The sequence below is a fragment of the Anoplophora glabripennis genome, unplaced genomic scaffold (assembly GCF_000390285.2).
Source record: "Anoplophora glabripennis isolate ALB-LARVAE unplaced genomic scaffold, Agla_2.0 scaffold35, whole genome shotgun sequence".
In the NCBI taxonomy this organism is placed as follows: Eukaryota; Metazoa; Arthropoda; class Insecta; order Coleoptera; family Cerambycidae; genus Anoplophora; species Anoplophora glabripennis.
Genome location: NW_019417117.1, coordinates 582,860 through 605,721, shown reverse-complemented (window position 1 = coordinate 605,721; position 22,862 = coordinate 582,860).

The window sequence follows — 22,862 nt, the reverse complement described above, 5'->3', positions numbered from 1 at the left end:
TCAAAATGACACGAGTGTTCAAATTATTGAATTTTAAGATATGTACCTACTGTATGCTAATGTTTAAAAAAATGGCATAACATTTACTGGAAATGCGTATCTGAAAGCTAATCACCCAGAAAATTACAGAAAACAATTCATTTGTCAACTAGTGACGAATATACACACTACAAATCAGGACGCACATAGAACCATAGTTGCCGACAGTAATCTTTTTGCGCACGTCCCCAATCTACTTGTTCAAAACATGGAGATAAGGGTTGCAAATGGTGAATCTGTGCTGACATGAAGAAATACCGTCATAAATGATTTTTAATAACTACCTAATTGTCGAAGAAAAGTCGAAAGAATGTTGGACACTAATATTAATAATTTTATTTCAATCGTGATAAATAAAAAATAAAAATGCTTTTTGTAAATAAGGAAATTAAAATTTATGAATATAACAAATAAAAAATTAATTTGATAAATTACAGTATTAATAAAACAAAACAAAATTTATTTATTTGATAATATAATACATGTAAACGCAAATTGGCTGAAAATCTACCAGTTTCCTTTTTCTTGGGCTAATGAAAGCATATATATTTACCGATATTGGTACATAATTAGTAGTCTTTCGATCTCAAATGAAGAATCAAGAGATTGGCAGTATATACCAGGTTCTGTCGCTGACGCAGCAAATCGGCGTTGAAATATTTGAAAAATTTGTTCCCATATTTATTTAGCCATACCTATATATAGGTCTGGTCGCCCAGTTGAAGAATGAGTGCGTGTGCAAACGCAGCACAAACACGGTCGCACTGGGCGACTTGGCCATAAATTCAGTTATCGACATGTGGCCTAGCAGCGCAGTACAGCAATGTGGAATTTGGTGTGATTCAGGTAATTTTAATTTGTTATAGGCACCTTCTATTAATATAATCATTGATATTACAATTGCGAAAGGCAGAAATAAGAGGGATTTTATTTACTAATATTATTACAACATAGCATTTTGGAGACATTTTGAAACCGAACAAAACGAAATTTACCATGATCGAATATAATAAAATTGTTTGAGGACATAAATAATTAAAATATGTTGTTTGTCAAATGAACATACGAGTATAATAGAAATTTTCTACATATTGTAAACAAATTATTATATTTTTTTACTTTTAGCAGAAAACTTTTTTAGGGACGCCTATGAAACTCATTAAATTTTATTGCTAGGCGTTTTTATACATGTTCATCTAACTTTGGAAAGACTATACTACAATATCCAGCATTCATACTATAAAAAAGTTGGTTCTAATGATTTTTCTTTATATTGGTTTTCTGAGAAATTACTCAAAATGCGGTTTTGGTCAATCAACGAACAAACAGTGGCGGTTGGTGCTCTGGGGCAGTGCCACCCCCCCCCCCCTCTTAAAAATTTTCATAGTAAAAAAATGTATCACAAAATGTATGTTATAATGTTATCTAGATTATTAAACAGATTAGCCTTATGAAACACATCAAAGGAAGGAAATAATGTTAAATTTGTAATGTGCAGTCAATTTTAACTCGACTTGCAACATTCTTTGAAAAAAAAATCTGAATACATGAGTTCTTAGTAGCTCGACCCTAAATCTGTAGTGTTTATAGCGGTGGTCATGGTTACCCTCGCGCAGCAGAGAAAAATGGAGTGAAAAACTAGAATTTCGACGACACTGTATTTTGGAATTGGGTAAATGCCTAACTCTATTTCTAAGCAAAAAAAAGATTTTAATTTTCTTCTTAGATAAACAAAACATTTTTAAGTATGTAATTATTTTGTCGATTTAAAGAAACAGTTGAATAAATCTAAAAATAACTAAAACTATTCGTGTCACAGAAAAAACCATTATTTGAAATATAATTTTTAAGCTCAATGTAATAACAAAAATCCAAAAAATACATTGTCGTAAACATTTTAAATTTTTTGGAAAACAGTGGGGATGGGTCAAAGTTCAAAATATTTCTTTTGTAAATAAATGTCTTCGGAACAAATATTTCCTAAATATATATTTTTTATGAAATATCCTATCCAATTCCCAAAATATTCAGTGGCGTCCATTCTGGAGTTTTAAGGATATTGTCTTCCAGTACCTTCGTCACTTTATATACAGGGTGTTCCAACGAAAAGGGCGAATTTGAAATATTAGAAAAACTATCGACTTTTCAACATTCTAAATATAGAAAACCGGAAGTATTGGGATTTTATTAATAAACCCCAAAATAAAAATTAGTGGACTGTAATCAAATAAAAGAAAAGATATGTCGAATAAACTCAAAGGTCTAGACGTCTTTACCCTTGTACAATGGTACTTAAATTTAATAGAAAAGAGAGTGATTTATTAAATTGTTGTTTGTTAGGGGAAAAATATTGGTTATGTCTTGTGTGTCACATGCGTGCACATATAAGCGCAATATTTTTATATTAACTCTCAAAAGTCATACTAGTGGGAATTCGCTCCATCTTTTTTGGCTAGGGTTGCCCCACCATAGCTGGCCCCAATCTGGCTGAAAAGTCCGATCCGTGCGAATTCGCACTAGTGTGACTTTAGCGTAATAATCTAGAAATAAAGTGGATTGAAATGCAAATATCTGACTTTTTTCACCTCACTTTTTTTATTCATTTTGTAATAATTTTTCACATTTTTTTCATTAAAAATTTAATTAATTGTAACAGGTATTTATCAATATTTATGGATAATAATGTTTAAATTTATATATTTTTATACAAAAGAGTGCAAAATAAACATCAAGTTACAGAAAAGGAGCCAAAAATCACAACTTCAAAATAATATCATTTTATCAATATGGAGCATTTTTTCTTAAAAATATACATATACTGAATTTCAAAATCCTTTTTTTACTTCTTCTCTAGCCATTATTTATTTTTAAAAATTACGAATTTGTCAGTTTTCAAAAAATATTTTTTTTCAATCGCATTTTTTATTAACAAATTAATTTTTGTAAACTACAGTGTAACCTCCATTATCCAAACATGCCTTTATCCGAATATCCACTTAACCGAATGGAAAAAAACGCAAGACATTATCCGAACGAGCCTCGTTTATCCGAACTGGGTGGCCGCGGAGCTCGGGTGATATGCGAAATTTGCTGCCGCGTTTGCGTGTGCGACTGGGTTTTTGTCTCGCCCGGCCCAATCGGTGGGACAGGAAGATGTGATAAATTTAATGACTGACAATGACATCTTGCACAATTCAGAGAATGTGGAAATAGCCGAAGAAGAAAATAAGACCGAAGGAGCTGCCGACAACAAAATAACTCATGGAGAAGCCGTGCAATGTTTTNTACCAATATGGGGTATTTTTTCTTAAAAATATATACTGAATTTCAAAATCCTTTTTTACTTTTTCTCTAGCCATTATTTATTTTTAAAAATTACGAATTTGTCAGTTTTCAAAAAATATTTTTTTTCAATCGCATTTTTTATTAACAAATTAATTTTTTTAAAACTAATTATATCACTCGATTTCTCGGAAAATTTTACCCCATTTTTGATATAAATACGTTGTTTTCGTTAACAAATAAAGGACACATAAAATTTCAAAGTTGGCAAAATCCTAATTCGCACTAGTGTGACCTTTAAGGCGACCCATCCCAACTGTGACCTTTCAGGGTTAATTAAACCAAGAAATTTATGAATTATCGTCTACAGTAAGTTTTGTATTTCGAAACAATTTTTTTTAGTTATAACTTATAACAGCAAGTAACAAAAAGGGTCAAGTGCGCCAATGAATGTGGACCGCTAAAATAGCATATTTGGGTACCCGCAATCTACCAATTGAGTTACCGACTAGAGTCGTTTGTAAATTTGTCAAATACTTAACTGGGTACTACTTGTCACAATGCCTCATTTAAATGAACATTTTTATTTAAAATTATAATGCATATTTCATAAGTTCATTTCAGATTAATTTTATGTCACAGCACAACTCGAAGCTTTTCTTACCCATTAAATTCCTGGATTATGTTTGGATAGTGGGTATTCTCGCAAGTGTCATAAAACTGCCATAAAAATATCGTTAACCGTAGTATTAATTCAATGATTTTGTCATTGAATCGATAATTACAAAATATATATTACTCGAAAGGTAAGCTAAATAAAATTATACACAACGCTATAATATGATGTAATAATAATTGCATAAGTTTCTGTAAAAGTGCTTGGAAAGTGATTTTGTCAATTGATTGATTTGATCAATGTCACCAATCCCTTTAAATTTTAAGATTTCTATTTACGAAAAGGTTTTTTTAAGTATGACGCCAGTTAGAAAACTGAAAATGTTCCATTTGAAACGCAAAACGTAGACGGCGTTGGGGACTTCAACTTTTCAGACCGCTGTTCTATTGTCTCGGTAGATTCACAGCCGCCTATGATCGTGTACGTTTTAGTGTAAATTATATTGGGAAAGAGAGAAAGAGTGATATAATTTTTTAATGTATTACTGCTACAAGGTTACTTACTAATATGGCTACAGGGGCTTTTTGATAATATCTCTAAAAACTGGATATGAACCTCATAGGAATAATACCTGTTAGACTCGACATATTCTTTATCCTTTTAAATACCAACGAGGAAGACTTGTCCATATATATTTGATTTATATCACATGTCAAATACCGAGTGTCGCGAATTTATCTCTCAGAAATATAGCAAATAAAACTAATAAAAGTATAAATGAGGGGAGGCTATTTACATAAATATTAAAGTTTATTCTGTTTATTGATTTTTCTTTTTCAGATACATTTTGTGACTGATTGGAAGTATAGGAAGGAATAATATTTTTGCAGGGCTGTGAACTCTGTTATTTCTTCTTTCTTTGAACTACACTTACACATATATATCAAAACAATAACGGTCGGGATGCCTAATCAACATATAATGAACCAATATATTCATAAAAAAGACAATAACATTGTCATTAGACACAGTAATGGTGTTGTTGGTGTTGTTTCGTGGTAGTAATTTGAAAGGTTACATTAATTCATATGTATAAGTTTTTTACTGCCTTAAGAAGACATAAAGATTTTTTATAAAACATTTAGGATGCAAATTAAAACATTATGGGTATGTCGACTTTAAGGTGAAGTCGATGTGTTAATAGAACCAATAGTATAAGGTGGGATTGTCGTTCTAATAAAAAAAATACACGCATACGTACTTTTTTTATACTTTGCCTCGAAATGAGATAGAGCCCATATTTAAAAAAAAAGAACAGTAAAAATGTTTGTGTAATTATATTCATATTTTATAAGGGTTGAATCTATGAATGTACTTTACCTAGTGCAATAAAAACTTGTTTAAATATCCACACTAGGATAGGTCTAAGGTAAATATTTACCTGTAGGGAATTATAAGAATTTTGAGGCCTTTTTCTCCAGTCATTACAAGTGTATATTTTATTTATTTCATTCAGTTATTTTGAAACAGACGATTAGGGAATTGTAATAAACTATAGATCAGTGACGTACCGCTTCACCTAAAATTTCCGTTTGGTTGTGCAATTTAAAATTATTTTTAATTTTATACATATAGAGGGTCTTTCGCACAGAGCAGGGACATGTAGGGACATTCAAAATTTTCGAAATTTGAAACCCCACTTTCAAGACTTAGTATAAAGGTAATAAATAAAGTATAATTCTATATTGAAAATGTATTGTTTTTATTTAATACACAGAAATGAACAGAATAGTTGTGCGGTGAACGCCTTCTAAAAAAACATTGCCATCGTTGAGCGCGAACAACAACCTCGTACCATACAACATCCGACAAAATAGACGTTATATTGTCTGTGATACAACGTATAGTATACACAAGTGACGCAGATCGAAATCAGTCTGTATTCCGCTTCTCTTCGTAGTGTTATTTACGGCCGTTGTCATGGCAACGAGGCGGCCAACACGGGAGTAAATTACGGCATGGGGGAATGAGTGACGCGGATATTGAATAGTAGCATTGTCATCGCCCATAGCCTGCCTTTAGACAGTTTATATGATACGGGTCGCCCAGCGCACGATTATAACTATTCTTACAATTAATTAATATTTGTTTTGTATAATAACACAGCCACACCAAAAAAAAGTTGTCTGTACTTTTCATACGGCATATGTTATGCATAGTACCTATGTATTTTTGCCTCCTGATCACGAATCCGGTGTCAGAATTGAGCTATCACATCACAGGAATTCGCTAACCTCAAAAAATAGGTCAAAAATAGCAAAAATTTATGAAAAAGTGCTGGGAAATATAATAAATAATATTTTTTTTCTATATTCAAATGTTCATTTATATGGTTAACACCCCGCCGAACGTAAATCCGCGGTCAGAATTGGTGGTTCTTTTTCTAACCTCAAAAAAACGGGTCAATTAAGGTCATATATCACGAATTTTTAAAAAATAACAGATTCGCGCCAAATTTGGTGTACGGGGGTTTTCGAGATCGCTGATCACGGATCCGAGGTCAATTTTGCAAATATATATGTTATTTTTTGGAAATTTGGTCGGTCATTTTGGATCCGCTATCTTGAATTTTGCAAAATTGACCTCGGATCCTTGATCAGCGACCCTGAAAACCTCTGTATACCAAATATGGCCCGATTCTGTTATTTTTTTAAAATTCGTGATATCTGACCTTAATTGACCCGGTTTTTTGAAGTTAGAAAAAAAACCATCAATTCTGACCGGGAATTCACGATCGGCGATGAACATTTGAATATAGGAAAGAAAAATTGTGTACTTTTCCTAGCCGTTTTTTTTTTTGTTATTTTTGACCTGTTTTTTGAGGTTAGGAAATTCCTATGATGTGATCAATTCTGACACAGGATTCGTGATCAGGAGGCGAAAATAATATGGATAACATATGTCGCATGAAAAGTACAGACAACTTTTTTAGGATGTGCAAAACAGCGTTATAAATAAATTGTCCAAGAGTCAGCCAAAAGCCGCTCGGGAATTCGCTCTTTTTGATTGATTGATTTATTTAATCAACTATTGGACGTATCCGACCAGGATTTTGGAGACAATTAAAGAAAGGGTTAAACTTTTATTTTCAAAAAGTTTTACATTGTTCATGTGTAATCATTGTTTACATTGTTCATGTAATAAACGCGCTAGCAGCAGTAAAAGTTAATAAATAATTTTCCATTAATTTCATCAACATCAATTGCTTTTTGTAATAATAAAGCGCAATTTTCTAAAACTGATTTTTCTGCGTTCGACTTTTATTTTACAGTTAACAAATTGGTAGAATATAACTTAAATTAAATTATATGTAAGGACCACGCTCAATCCTTATGGAAAATGGGTTTCGGCAAATTTTTCTGAAACTTGGCAAATCGGTAGTTCTTAACACGCTGATAAAAAATCTCAATGGGCACAAAACCCAAAAACCCATCCAACCCTTTCGAATTCGACCCCCAAGGGGCGAAAAGTTGATCATAGGCCGATTGCCTATAGCAATATTATACAGCCATAAGATAATTAGTAGTAACCCACCCAATTACTTAGACAGTGACTTTTATCTTCTCGCCATTGAGTTACTTCTCCCACTTTGCTACCACCACCAGTCACCACCACCCCCAACTCACACAACTCATCTAAACGTAATAAAAGAAATGAGTTACATATACCCTTGACAGTAATCCCAACCTAAAAAGTCTTTAGATATACACTTGAAAGGGTTTTCTATTTTTTCTTTAAGATTAGAACTTCCCGTACAGTTATTTTCATGGGCAGTAAAAAAAGTGAAAAAAAAACACGTAATTTTACTACTTATTTGAAATTTCCCAACATAACGTCACTTCTTTAGAGTTAGTTTTTTGATATTATCAAAATATCTACTAATAACTTTTTAAAGTTTTAAGGGTTTATATCTAATTCGATTGTATGGTTTCTATATTATTCTAATTTAAAAAAAAAATTAAATGATCCATATGGAAAATGACATACGCTCCTGTACTATTTCCGTTCAAGCAATCTAAATATATTTATGATACAAAAATTATATATTTTCAGTATTTCTCTCGATATAATTCACAGTGGCATATAGGAAGTATTGCCTATTCACTGGTTCAACTACTGATCTAAGACAAAGGGGGTCAAAAATGCGCCTATTTTTTCCAGATATATCTGTAATAACTGGTTCTGTATGACTAACGGAACTATATATTATTTTAGACGTATATATTCGAATAAATTTTATATATTTTGTAATATTATCTAGAAACTGCTGCGCTTGTCCCACATTTATTTTTCACAAACACGACTTACACGTTTCGATTATTTTATTGAAAAGTTTAGATAAGTCATTTTTAAAATGAACTCAACCGCAGGGCCAGTAGAATTTATGTGTCATTGTGTTGAGGTAGGTAATTCACTTAAGATTAGGTTTGATATTCACCGTAACTTTATAAATGGTCATAATTCCAACATCAAGGAAGAGAAGATCATATTACGCATATGTCCACATCCACAGCTAAAACATTTAAATTCAAAACAGTAGTTAACTGATAACGGGATAACGACTGTTTTGACCTGCAAAAGAATTTATATATTTCTATATACATATCGAATGCAAAAACCTGTAATGAATTCCTTGACAAATAAACAGATATATTATTATTACCAGTAGTTAAATGTATACATATGAATGAATAAATATAACTTAACCGCAGTTAATTGCAGGTGGTTATCTGGATTACTTAGGAATTTCAAACACAGTGAAAGAATTTCTATATCTGTTAGGAGATTATTGAAAATGCCAGTTCAGTCACAGAATAGAGGTAGGTATGCAAGTAGCTTAAATGTGTCGATGTCGATGACATGTTTTTTATTTAAAAACAATCAGTAATTTGTTCTTTATCGTATAAATTTGCTTAATGAGAAATGTCTTAATTTATATCCACACAAGGTGATTCACGGCATTTTAAATTTTCCAAGTTGCGGTATACAAAATTTTGTTCAGCTATACAGGGTGAGTCAACGCTGTGTCAAAGTTGATTTATCGCTAGAATATAATTGAGGCAACATATTTCAAAAAATCCACATTTTAAAAATAATTTGACTTATACAGGGTGATTTGTTCTATTGTTGTTTTCGGAGGGCTGACCAAAGTTGTATTTCTTTAAATGGAAAACCCTGTATTTGAGTGAATATTTATATTTTACATGGAATTATACAACTTTTTCGTAATAGGTGTACTATGTTTCAAAAATCATCCGTTTAACAGATATTAATATTTTAATATAAAAAAATGACATTTTCGGCGTTATACTTGATCCTTGCTGATATACTGCTGAGATACAATCTAAGCAATAGTCACACATATTGTACTAGGTGCACCGTAAATTCTCAAGTGGTCACTATTTATAAATGTCATACAGAGTGTTCACAGTCGTTCCAAATGTTATCAACAGATTTTATAACAACATATTTTTTTTAGTATTTAAAGATTTCAGTAGTAAAATTAACAGCCAAAAACATTACCACGCAGTGGTTCCATAGTCATCTTGATTATGTGCAGGAAATAAACTAAAATTTTGTATATATCTTTGAAATGCAACAATCAATAGTGTTTTTTTTTTCATATATTAAAATCGCAATAGAATTTCCTAAAACTTTCATTTTTACCATTTTCCTAGACAGAAAAGTAAAAAAGAATGTTATGTGAATTACCCTGTACACATTTTATTTGTATAAAAAAATACTGCTCCTAAAATGTCGACATAAATACATTGACACTGAAGTAAAGTTTTTATAAACATTTATTAGAGAAGTGACACCTTCTAAATGATCTGTACTCAGACTTCAATGTGAGAAGAATATATTATAATAAATATCCGTTTGCGACAAAAGAGTAAATTTAATTTGTATTTTAGTAAGGTAAATGTTTTGTTTCTTCCACGCTCAAACCTGACAAAGTTATGAATACTATCAACAAGTTTTTTTATGAAAAAGAAAATTTTTACCAACCGATTTTCATTTTATTAGAAAAGTTTATTTTTAAGAGTAATAGCCGCTGCCACTATTCACCCACATGACATTTAAATTTCCAAAAATTTTTCTTTTTATTCAGACACTATAAATGTTAAAGATATTTTTTCAACACACTGTATAATGGTCCGTTCCTTTGCTTTCCAGCTGGACGAGGTATTATCCGCAATTATTTCCATTGTCTTCTTTGTCTATAAAGATATATGATCTTGACAGGCGATAAATAATGCGAACAGTCGATAAATAATGTAAATACGTTTTCGAGCCAAAAAAATTGGCTTTTAATTCATTTGACCTCGCCGGTAATGCTTCGCCTTTGCAAAAAATTTGAAGCGCAGTAAGTAGGAAAAACTAAATCAAACACTCTAATGGTATTACAAGAGGTGTGCGAAATGTAGTATAACCAATATAATAAATTCATGAAAACCGTCATTTGGTGACTACCATAACTATACCGGGTGTTAGAAGATTGACTGCCTTAATTTTAATGGACGATAAAATATATTAAAATATACAAAAAACCTTATATAATATGGATCTTAAACTCAACCATTTCCGAGAAAAAAATTATTAAAATCTCCAACTTGATGTACAAAAATTGGATTAATTAACGAATATTGACATAGCTGCGTGCATAGAATACCATAAAATATAATGTTTATCACTTTTTTAACTTCTTTATGCTTAATTCAGTTGGTATCTGGAATTGGACCTTGTCAGAGTGTTTTTTGCGTACCACTATTTCCTTTTCTTGAGGTGTTTTCCAGGGAATGCGCGAAAATTAGATTCGAAGGTGTCGTGCATGCATCGAAAATGGTGGTGGACATTTTGAGTATATGTTGTAGTTTGTTTTGTACTTGTGAGTTTAAAAATTACAGAATATTCCTTTTTGGTAAGTACCTACATTATTTTTAATACGTATGATTATTTGGACGACAAGAATCTTTGGGTACTTTACATATTTTTCAAATTTATAATTTGATTAAAAGTTAAGTTCCTGTTTTAAGAGATTCATAAGTACTAAAATTCGAGTTAAAATTTAAGCACACTGTCTTCGTACTACAAAATCGCAACATTTTATTTTATTTATTTAAAAACAATTGTCTTGAAATTTAGTAAATGTTTATGCTGTATTTTGAAAGCTGTTAATATTACGCCCTGTAATATACAACTTTTTTATTCATTTATGATTATCTCATGCTGAAGTAGTAGCAGTCAAACTTCTTACCCTGTATATGGTTTTAGTATTATTATTACACTGTTATTTAGCTGTATTCTCCAGAGAGCCATCGTATTGCAGATATTCGCACATTTTTAATAACTTTGGATTCGACTTTAAGTTTCAAGGTCAACTTGAAATTATTAAGTGGAGTAACTATATTTTATGTCAGCAATCGATAAAGGAAAAATGTAGATTATGGGGTTAGAAAATTTTTCCGGTATGTCCTTATAAGTCATTTGGAGGTGAAACTAACTTTTCTCTGGATAATTCGCCAAAACTGTTTGAGCAAATTTTGTGGGAATTTGAATGATCTTTTAATTCTAAAATTGTTGCTAAGATCATACTGATAGGTTCAGTCTAATGCATGTATTAAATTGCAATTTGTAGTGAAGGTCATGTCCAGGGTCACCATCTAATTTGTCAAAATCCATTTACATGAAATACTTTTCTTCACAATTTTAATTAATATATCTTGTCGAATTGTGCGAAGGAAAATGAGTTTGTTTTTTCTTGTCTCCATATTCACTCATAAAATTTAGGCTCTATCGATTGCTGGCATAAAAAATAGGATGTTCCATTTAATATATTCAAGTTGACCTTGAAACATGAGGTCAAGGTTATTTCCAAGGTCACCAACATATTAACTTCTTGATATCCTACAACTTTTATTTAAACGTTTGATAGGACTCAATTGTGAAGTTATTTTTTGGGACACCCAATATATTGAGCCAGATGTACAGGATGTAAAAGTCAGTATCAGCGTTGCCAGATTTTTTTTCGGGTAAAGCGGGATTTTGAAACTTTATCAATAAAAAAGCGGGATTCTTTCGTCGAAAAACGGGACATACTACGGTATAATTAAAAAAAAAAAACGTCTCAGGATATCTAGGAAACAAATTGTCTACCAAAAAATCGTTGTCTAAAAAAAAGAGACGTAATCAGGAAATATCTATTTAATAACAGACCTGGAGAAAATAATTTATTTGAACAATATAAGTTTTACGAAAATATCTCTAACCCAGTGGCGGGGATACTAGGAGACCCTGCCACTAAGAAACCCAGAAAGCATTTTGCTGTCTCTGAATATTTTCAAATTAGGCAAATGCACCTGCTTCTGATTTGTAATTTGACGAAAAAAAGGTATCTTTTATTTTGTTTAGAAAAATAGCCAATTATTATTCTCCTTAAATCTAAAATACTCTGTTAACCCGTTAACGCGTGAAGGGACGTATTTGTTTCAGTTTCCGATGGCTGCAATAACTCAAGAAAAGATCGTAAAATGATTTAAAAATTGCCATATCCGAAAATCTTCTGAACTTTCAGAATCTGTGATGAGATTCCTCGAAAAATGCAGCTGGAAGTCACTATATGGGGTTTTTTCAAAAAAGTCCGAATTTTTCACTTATTTTTTTTCTAAATTATGGATTTCCGCACCGAAATCAGATAAGGATTTATAAGTGGAGTGAAAATATCGTGGCATACGACCCTAAACTTAAAGAAGCATGCATTGAGGTCTTAGCTACCCAAACGGCCGGCTCAAAGGAAAAAAACTCAAAATTTTTAGGAATTTTTTTCTTGAAAATGGTGTAGTTTTCCAAAAAATTTATAAACAAAATGTTGTAAAATTGTGCAAAGAATACGGTCAAATTTTTTCACAATTTTTTTAAACATTTTTACTTTTTTGAAATTGGCCGTTTTTTGAAAAATCCAAAAATCATTAAAAAAATTCTGAGAAAATTTGAGCGTATTCTCTAATGAATTTCAAGAACTTTTTGTTCTACAAATTTTTTTCTGAAACCCCAATTTTTTTTACGAATATTCGATTCAAATTTCATCGGATTTGGAAAAAAAAAACATGGGTTATGTAATGAAGTTCCAATCTCTTGGCTTGAATATGTAGTTAGGTTTAAAATGTACTGGCTAATTCAATATTGTATCCCGAAAACATGTGGAGGTCGACGAACTAAAGTCTTGTTCAGGCTTTTTTTTTGTTTTTTTGTTTCTATGTAAATTTTTTTATTTTTGTATTTTTTTTTGTAATTCTATTATATTTTATTTTTATTACTATAAATAGTAATACATACGCTCAAATTTTTTCAGAATGTTTGGAATGTTTTTTGGATTTTTCAAAAAACGACCAAATTTGAAAAATGTAAAAACGTCTCAAAAAATTGTGAAGCATATTGATTGCATAATTTTAACAACTTTTTGTCCTATAAAATTTTTTCGGATACACCATTTTCAAGAAAAAAATTTTTAAAAATTTTGAGGTTTTTTTCCTTTGCGCCGGCAGTTTGGTCGCTAAGACATCAAATAAAAATTTTTTTGGATGCCTGCAACTTGAAGTTTAGGGTCGTATATCACGATATTTTCACTCCACTTATAAATCCTTATCTGATTTCGATACAGAAATCCAGTTTGAAAAAAAAAGTAAAAAATTCGGATTTTTTTTTGGAAAAACCCCATATAGTGACTTCCAGCTGCATTTTTCGAGGAATTTGATCGCAGAGTCTGAAAGTTCAGATGATTTTACGTCGGATAAGGTAATTTTTAAATTTTTCTTCGATCTTTTATTGAATCATTGGAGCCGTTCAAAAATTAAAAAAATACGTCCCTTCAGGCTTTAACGGGTTAAAGTACAATAAATGTTGGTTTTGCATGCACTAATAGAAGTAATTTGTTTATTTTTTAAATAGCTAATGAAAACATTTGCATTATATTATAAATATACAGGATATAATTCTTCCAAAATTGCATCGTCACAGTATTTTTCATCTCAAATTTCATTAACTTCACTGGCAAACCTGGTCGTGTGGTGTAAAAATGCGCTACTTCCTAAAACACATTTTAAATTCACATCCAGGCAGCTCCGGTGACCTGCTTTAAGGGTTGCGAGAAAAGCGATAAGATCTACCGATTAACTAATGAGCGTACGCATAAGATCATGAGACAGTTATAAAGTGGGTAAAGTAATTGATCTTATTACCCGCAATACCACAGAAGTTGAACAAATATTGGGGCCACTGTATGTTTTTAGTGTTACAAAAACAGTGATTAACTAAACCCTACGAGAATACAATAAGATAAAATTACTTAAAATGCAGTAGGTCAATTTTAGACTAAATGTCTCCAATCCAACAAACTTTACACGAAATAATTCCAATAAAATCTCAGTACTCGCCAAAATATATATTTCGATGGTTTAAATATTTGACAGTTCCTCAGAAACGCCTTATGCCAAAGTCAATTTCCTCCAAAAATACTAAATGACATTGACAAACGGTACTTAATAAAGTCCATAGATATTGATAAAGTTCCAAATCAACTGCTATTGGGGAGCAAAATCCTAATTTTCGGACAAGGTTTCTATTGTCAACTTTAAAACATAATAACAGTTGATTTGGAACTTTATCAATATCTAGGGACTTTATTAACTACCGTTTGTAGGGACTTTAGTACTTTTGCAAGGGCAATTTGAAAAATTAGCTAATTAAAAGAATGTAATTGACGTCGTTTATTAACTAGAATTTTTCAACATGGTCTCCCTGAACTGCTGTGCAGCATCCAGTATTTTCAGTGCTTCTATACCCTCCCGAAAGTTTTTAAGATAAACCTACAGTTAATTAATTTATTTATTTCAGAAAGTTAGTTATGCAAAATACATTTAATAAACAACCTGTCAAGCTAAAGTTATCCCATCCACATGTACACATTGATAGTCAACATTTCCCTAGTTTTCGTTGTAAAGACAGCTAGATAGATAGATAGATATTCTTCTATTTAAATACTTCTTAAAACTTCTTGCGTAGTATAAAATGCGTGTGTTATTTTGCTTTTAAATAATATAGGATTGAGATGACGTACTGGAGCTGGTAATGTATTAAAAAACTGGATATGTTTGTTTTACTTTAAGTGATGAGTTTCTAGTATTATGAGAATTAATGTGGCTACGGACAGTATACAACTACAACAGAAGTAGTGGGCGTGTTTGTCCCATTGCAATTTCGGATCCAAATATATTCCCAGAAATTTTACTGCAGTTTACATCGTCCATTTCACGCAAGCTGAACATCAATTATTCGATCTTAGATGGGTTTAGGCATAAGTTATTTGAAATTAACCAACGTAATGCGTCATCCTCAATTATTGGAATGTTCACCGTCAGATCATCCAAAACATTATTGGCTATGGATAAGTGTCATCAGCGAAAAGAATCGCGAACACGTCGTTTCTCACAGAAGTTAGGAAATCATTTATATATAATACGAATAATAGTGGTCCCAGAACAGAACCTTGAGGTACCCCGTAAATCAAATGTAATGTTTTTAATTTGTAGTTGTTATGAACCACGTATTGTTGTCTATGGCAGAAGTACGACTGAATAAATGATAAGCTTTCGCGAGTACAACCATAAAATTGTAATTTATCAATAAGTATATTATGACAGATGCAATCGAAAGTTTTGGTGAGGCCAACAAACATCGAACACACATACTTACCCTCATCAAGTGTAGTTGCCGAACTGATTGGGACTGAAGAGATTACTATTTTATAGATATACAAGAAATTGGTTTTTCAATATTATTTCATAAATTTTTGCAAAACAGGGGATGATCGATATAGGTCTGTAATGTGACGGATCATTGGTGTTATTTTTTTTAAAGATAGTTATATTTAGAGATTTTGAGGAAAAATATTCTGGGACAGACATAGAAAGTAACTGAGTAAGAGGAAATATTATAGTGTCTTTAATACTCTTCACTATTTTTAATGAAATATTGTGAGGATCGTAACTTTTTATATCCCTAAGATGTGTTATGACTTCATCTACCTCGTGACATGAAACAAGGGTAAAAGAAAATTTGTTGTTATGGCTGAAATCATCGATATAATTTCTACAATGAGTTATTGAGACAGAGATTGCTATACAAAATAACAAATATTAAATTTGAAGCGAGAAATACATATTTTGATTTTATACAAATAAACTTCCCACTAGTACAGAATAATTTTTAAAGTATCATTAGTAGAGCAATAATTGCTTAGATGCAAATTCCCCTTTTTAACGAAAACAGACCACCTTGTGCAATTCGCAACAATCACATATTGTATCCCGACATAATAAATATCCCAGCGGGAACTAAAAAGTCCAAATAATTTAACTGTCTGATTTCCTATAAATATGTTAATTCTGCCCACAGACAACTAAGGCTACTACTTCGCGAGCCCAAATTATAACAAATGTAAATTTCAACCTTTATTAAAGCATGCACATACTGGTATAATATCAATAAAACACTGAATATATGCTTAAGGTCACTTCAAACTAATTAGAGTCCAATCAAGGCGTAAAAACGGCTCCGCTGTAGTATTTACTGTTACCAGATGAAGTAGCGTTAAAAAATATTAACCGAGTGTCATGCCTTTACCAGTCCTAATCAATTTGAAACATTAGGAGGCTGATTAGTAAAAAATAACCTTCGCTCTAAAAAGCAAACTGTAGCGACTGTTACAGTAAATTGCTCAGCTCGCTGTGGGTGAAAGATTCTCACGAAAATCTGTTAATGAATCAATTTGTCGGCGCTTCTTCACTTTCTAGCCGTTGTTCTGGCATTTCTCATTGAATTAGAGGCACAATTACTCTCTGATTAATTGGATTTCCTACGCCAGTTCGCACTTTCACAGATTGGAAAAGGAGTTACGTCGACAATATTAAAAAAAACGTTCCCAAGATCATTGTTATAGTTACTGGTTAATTTACGAGGGTAAATCCTATAAAATGTGACTAGACATGTTAAAAACAATTGCTTTACTATCAAATTGGTCAAAAAGAAGAAAAATATAGAAATTATATTAAAAAAATTATTGACCTTTTTAATTTTCCTTTTTTTTAGAAACAACTTTTCGTTGTATTACAGAGAACACTATCATAAAAATTCACAAACTGTATCAAACTTTCATACAATATTGTCCCAAATTTGAGTAAAATATACATTTGTTGGCAATAATTTCACAATAATTGTAAAATAATCGCAATATAAATGTCAATATTTTACACTATTTTTTTTGTCACGATTTTAGGAAGGTGTGAATTTTTATGACAATGTTTTTTTCGTGTACGAAGTCTAACTTTACTAATAGAACTAGAAATTTGGTCAACCTGGTACATTTCAATTTTATACGCTTGCTTTAGTATGATGAATATTATTTAAAGCCTATTTTAGTAATAGATACCAATTTGTGCAGTATCGTGGCTTTCAATCATGTAAATTCTATCAATTTCGGGAGTTCCGCAAGGGTCAATCCTGGGGCCACTGCTTTTTACTACTTTTATTAATGACTCAAGTGAATGCCTCTGTGTCAACTATTTACTTTATGCGGACGACCTGAAGTTGTTCTTGGAAGTTAAATCTTCTACTGATAACCTTGACAGATTACACAAGTTGGTGTTCATGTAATAATAATCTACCTCTGAATGTAAGTAAATGTAAAATTATGTCTTACCGTCGACGCGAAATTGATCTAGTATGCAGCAATTGTGCGTTGCAAACTAGAAGATGCATCTGTTGTTTGAAGTACCATTTATATATATAATGTTCTTAATATTCAATTAGATAAAGTACAACGGAAATTTTTAAAGACTATTAATTTTGTTAGTTATGGATTTTATCCTCTTCGTACACCTCAAGAATTATTACTTTCTTGTTTTAATTCTAATAGTCTCTGTCGTAGGCGAATTATGTTTTCAATTATATTCATTTTTAAAATTATAAATAATACTTTAAATGCAGACTCATTAGTTTCAAAGATTTTATATCATGTTCCTACTAGTTCCTAGACTTAATTCTAGATTTCTTTCTGCTGCATCTCCCCTATATCAAATATTTTCCAATTATCAAAAATATGAAGATCGACTTGATATATTTTTTCACTCTATGAATAACATAAAAAAATTGTTTGTCTAGCAAATGTAATCCTTATCTTGTATGTTAGTGAACTTATTTGTTTTATTTGTCTGTTATTGTTTACACTTTAGTTCTTTTGTCTGGATTTTATATTTTGATTGCTCTATTTTGTGTAGTATATTTTTATATAAAATGTTAGTTTTTCTTTTTTCTTTTTAAATTTAGTTAAGATTTTCTGTTTTACCTATAATCTCCTATAATTGGGACTTAGTCCCGTTGGATATTATAATTTCAAATAAATAAGTAAATTATGATCTAGTGTCTACTAATACGTATACAGGGTACAACTTTAAGTCAGTTAGGGGTCAATTTTTTAGGAGTAATATTACGTGTACCCCACAATACTAATCTGAAACATTTTTAAATCAAATAAATAGTCGAATTATAATTCGTTCTATAAACTGCACGTAAACTTTTGTCTACGCCGTCACTGAGCACATCCCGAACTCGGTTGGATGTGCGCGTTTATCAGTGTTGCCGTTTTTATCCGTTTAAACTATATGAAACTAACGTAGTAGCAACAATTCGAATGTTTTCGTATTTTTTACATGATTCATTAAATATTATCTAATATTGGTATGTAGACAGATATATGTTATTATTATTAATTATGAGTAAAAGTAATTTGTTTTAAAACAATTAATTTTGATATTTCACAAAATGTATAAATAAAAAATAAGTAAATTCTTACTAATTTGAGATTTGAAATATTTTTTAAAATCATTTCTCTTTGATAAAAAGTAAGTATTTATTACTATTTTTTAAAGCACTGTGTTTAGTTTGTGAATCTCATATGAAAATTGCCAAAAAAAAAAGGATAAAAAAATCAGTTCCAATGAAGGAAATTGAGGATTTTGATGAAATTGCACACCATATTTTTTCGAATTTAAACAATCTAAATATGTACATAATTTCTAAAAATTTTAACACATCACAACAAGATGTGTTGTATTTTCCATGGCGATGTTCTTTTAAAGAACGGGTGGCAATATCAGATATAAATATTAATTCTTTTGTTGTATTTTTATCGCAAGGAAGAACATGGTTTGACTTAATAACTATCCAATACAAAATGAGTTACTGTACAAGCCTCAATATCTCAAAATTTAAATCTGCAGAATGCTATGAATGAATATAGTGCCATTTGCTACTCAGACCAAGTGGTACTATGTGGAGAGGAATTTATTTTAAAAAAAATAATTATTGTGTCGGCAGAGGAATATTTATACAGGAGATAAGGAGACTAGAATAAAAACCACAGCATATATAAACCAGAAAATGCAGATGAGCGGAAACCATACCACGCGGAGAACAGCCATGAGGATCGTGTACGGTCTGCAGAGACCATCCACAATTCGCCAATTGTGGGTAATAAACAGAGACGTATTTACAAATTTTACAGTTTAGAAATTGTATTCGATAAAATTCAGAATGAGGAAAACGGTGAAACGATACACAAAGGTTTATCGAGAGTGTATCTTGACCTACTGTATTTTTCGGTCACTAACCTAGTTTTCAATGCATTTTTAATATTGAACGACAAAAACAGACCTTTTGACTTAGACATATGAATGAATAAGATATTTTTTTACATTTTAAATATTAACAAGTATTATTTATTTGTTTATAAAAACAAATGTATACGAATAATAACTGTTTTCGAATGTTAGGTTAGTACAATTTAGTATTTTTAGTATTGTTAACTATGTTTTATAATTGAATATGAGTTTTTAGTATTATATTCCATTAATTATTAAGTTTGTAGTACGTATACATAGTGATTTATTGCTTTTCAAAGAGTAGTATGGTACCTACCTATTTAAAGTGCCAGTACGGTTAAAACAACACTCATCCGTCTATAGCATTTTGTTAATAAAATGGGAATCCGCTGCACTTTGATATTGAAACCAATTGTAAAATTCCAGACAACTGAGGAAATCAGCTGTTTCGCTTCAAGGTCCGAACGCTCTATGGTCCCTTGGCGCGTTCCTGGCGAGAAAATCTAATGCCGTAGTAGGGCGTCGAATTAAAGGGAGTTAAGGGCCAATTTGCTTTTTTTTAAAAGATCGAGTAAATTTTTTCTTTCGATTTTCTATCTTCGGAATACCTACGTGATTAAAATTAATGATATTATGATTGAATCACTCTGTATATGTGGAGTGCAGAGTACAAATCAATCCACTCATATCTTGTTCTGTAAGTAAGATTTCATCGACGTTAAGTAATTTTTATTAAAAATAAACGTCTGACCTTACAGATTTTGATTTATTATCTCATAAATCATATTGCCTTGAGGTTTGAAGGCACTGGCAAAAACCGCGTTTGTTGTTCCATCGAATACGAAATAACAAATGATCACAACAAATTTGGCAATTACATAACAGTAAATGGAAATCCGAAGTATTAAATCCAAGTCTACACATCACACATGTGTTCCAGTTTAAGGCAAAAAAAAAACTCGTTAGGTTTTTTCAAAGAGAAAAGCCACTATAATTGTGCTGTGATACCTGAATTTTTTGCCAATTAAGTTCGTGTTTCCTTTCGTCGTAATTAAATTTGAAAAACTGCTACCACTACCAGCTACTACCAGCGCCTTCAAGAACCAGATTAATCGAGAAGAGATTGAATGAATGAATATAAATCGAAGTTATTAGCTTTTTTACGGGCGTTTTCTGGTTTCAACGGATACTCCTACTTAGGCTCGTAAGGACACACAGCCATTATATTAATTATGATACATAAATATGTGGGAAATCAGTTTAATTATACACGGATTTAGAGATTGGGGCAATAACGTATCGTTGACATCTTCATGCGGTTTAAGAGGCCTACGTTCTTCAGTTAGACCAATCACTTTCACTCCTGTGAACACCTCCGTGTTGGTTCGGTGGGTATCACTTTCAGACGGTCTTCTACTATCTATCTGTAGAATACCAGATGATCAGAAGGTGCATACACAAGGTGTGCTACTTAAGACTCGTCTGGCGTTAGACAATATTTTTTTACTCAAAGAAATATTTCAACCCCAGAAAAAAAAAATTGTAGACCTTATAAAAAAATCTTAAATTTTGAATATTTTTTTCAGTACCTATTCACTTTGCATAAAATCAACCATTTTTCAGATTTTCGCAAATTTATTTACTGTTTGTACACAAGAATAACAACTTCTTTGACACAAGGCAGATTTTTGTAAACAGTTTTTATGACACTTTAAAAGGTCAATAACCAGATTGACCTGTATTTCCAATTATAAGTGTAGTTAAATTATAAGTAAGTTCTGTTATTTTAAATTACAATAATTTATGTATGTACAGATTATTTTCAATGAAAATATAAAACAGTTATTTTATTTTTATTCTATACTACGAAGCATCCAAAGATGGACAGTGCTTACGAGCACTAACGACTAAAAAAATTATTCGAGAATGTAAAAGCCACTTCAAATTGTGTATATTTTCGAAAACTGCTTAGAACTATTATAAAGTGACCAAAAAAATTCACATTTACGATAAATTAATTTGACGTTTATAGTAGAAATATTATATGTACATTTCAGAATATGTGGGCAATCCTTCGGGTTTATACAGGGGACCTTAAAATAACATGCCACAATCAGTGGCTAAAAATCACATTCCATTATTGTGATTTGAGTCTTCATTTATGCATGTTGTATACAGCCACACAGGCAAAGAAAAGTTGCCTGTACTTTTCATGCGACATATGTTATCCGTAGTATTTTTTGCCTTCTGATCACGAATCCGGTGTCAGAATTGAGCTATCACATCACAGGAATTTCACAACCTCAAAAAACAGGACAAAAATGGCAAACATTTACGAAAAAGTGCTAAGAAAAATACAAAAATTTTTTTTTCTATATTCAAATATTCATTTATATGTTTCTTTTTCTAACCTCAAAAAAACTGGACAATTAAGGTCAGAATTCACGAATTTTCAAAAAATAACAGATTCCCGCCAAATTTGGTATACGGGAGTTTTCGGGGTCGCTGATCGCGAATTCGAGGTCAATTTTGCAAAATTCACGATGGCGGCCGACCAAATTTTCAAAAAATTACACATTTGCGCTAAATTTGGTATACGGGGGTTTTCGGGGTCACTGATCACGAATCCGAGATCAGATTTTTACAAAATTGGTTTTTAAAAGTTTAATCAATTACCTATGTACTTTATTACCTGAGATTAGGCAGAAAACCCGTGAATAGGTCTTTTGCAGAATAAAGAACAAGATATAAAATTTAATTAAATTAAAACATAATTGGTTACTCAGGTTATAAAGTAAACAAAAAGTTACAAAATGAATTTCGTAATTCTGACCTCGAGTATGTAATCAGCGAACCCGAAACCCCCGTATATCAAATTTGGTGCGAATGTGTTACTTTTTTGAAAATTTTGTCGGCCATCTTGAATTTTGCAAAATTGACCTCGGATCCGTGATCAGCGACCCCGAAAACCCCCGTATACCAAATTTGGCGGGAATCTGTTATTTTTTGAAAATTCGTGATATCTGACCTTAATTGACCCGTTTTTTTGGGGTTAGAAAAAGAACCATCAATTCTGACCGCGGATTCACATTCGGCGGGGTCTTAACCATATAAATAAATATAGGAAAAAATATTTTTTGTATTTTTCC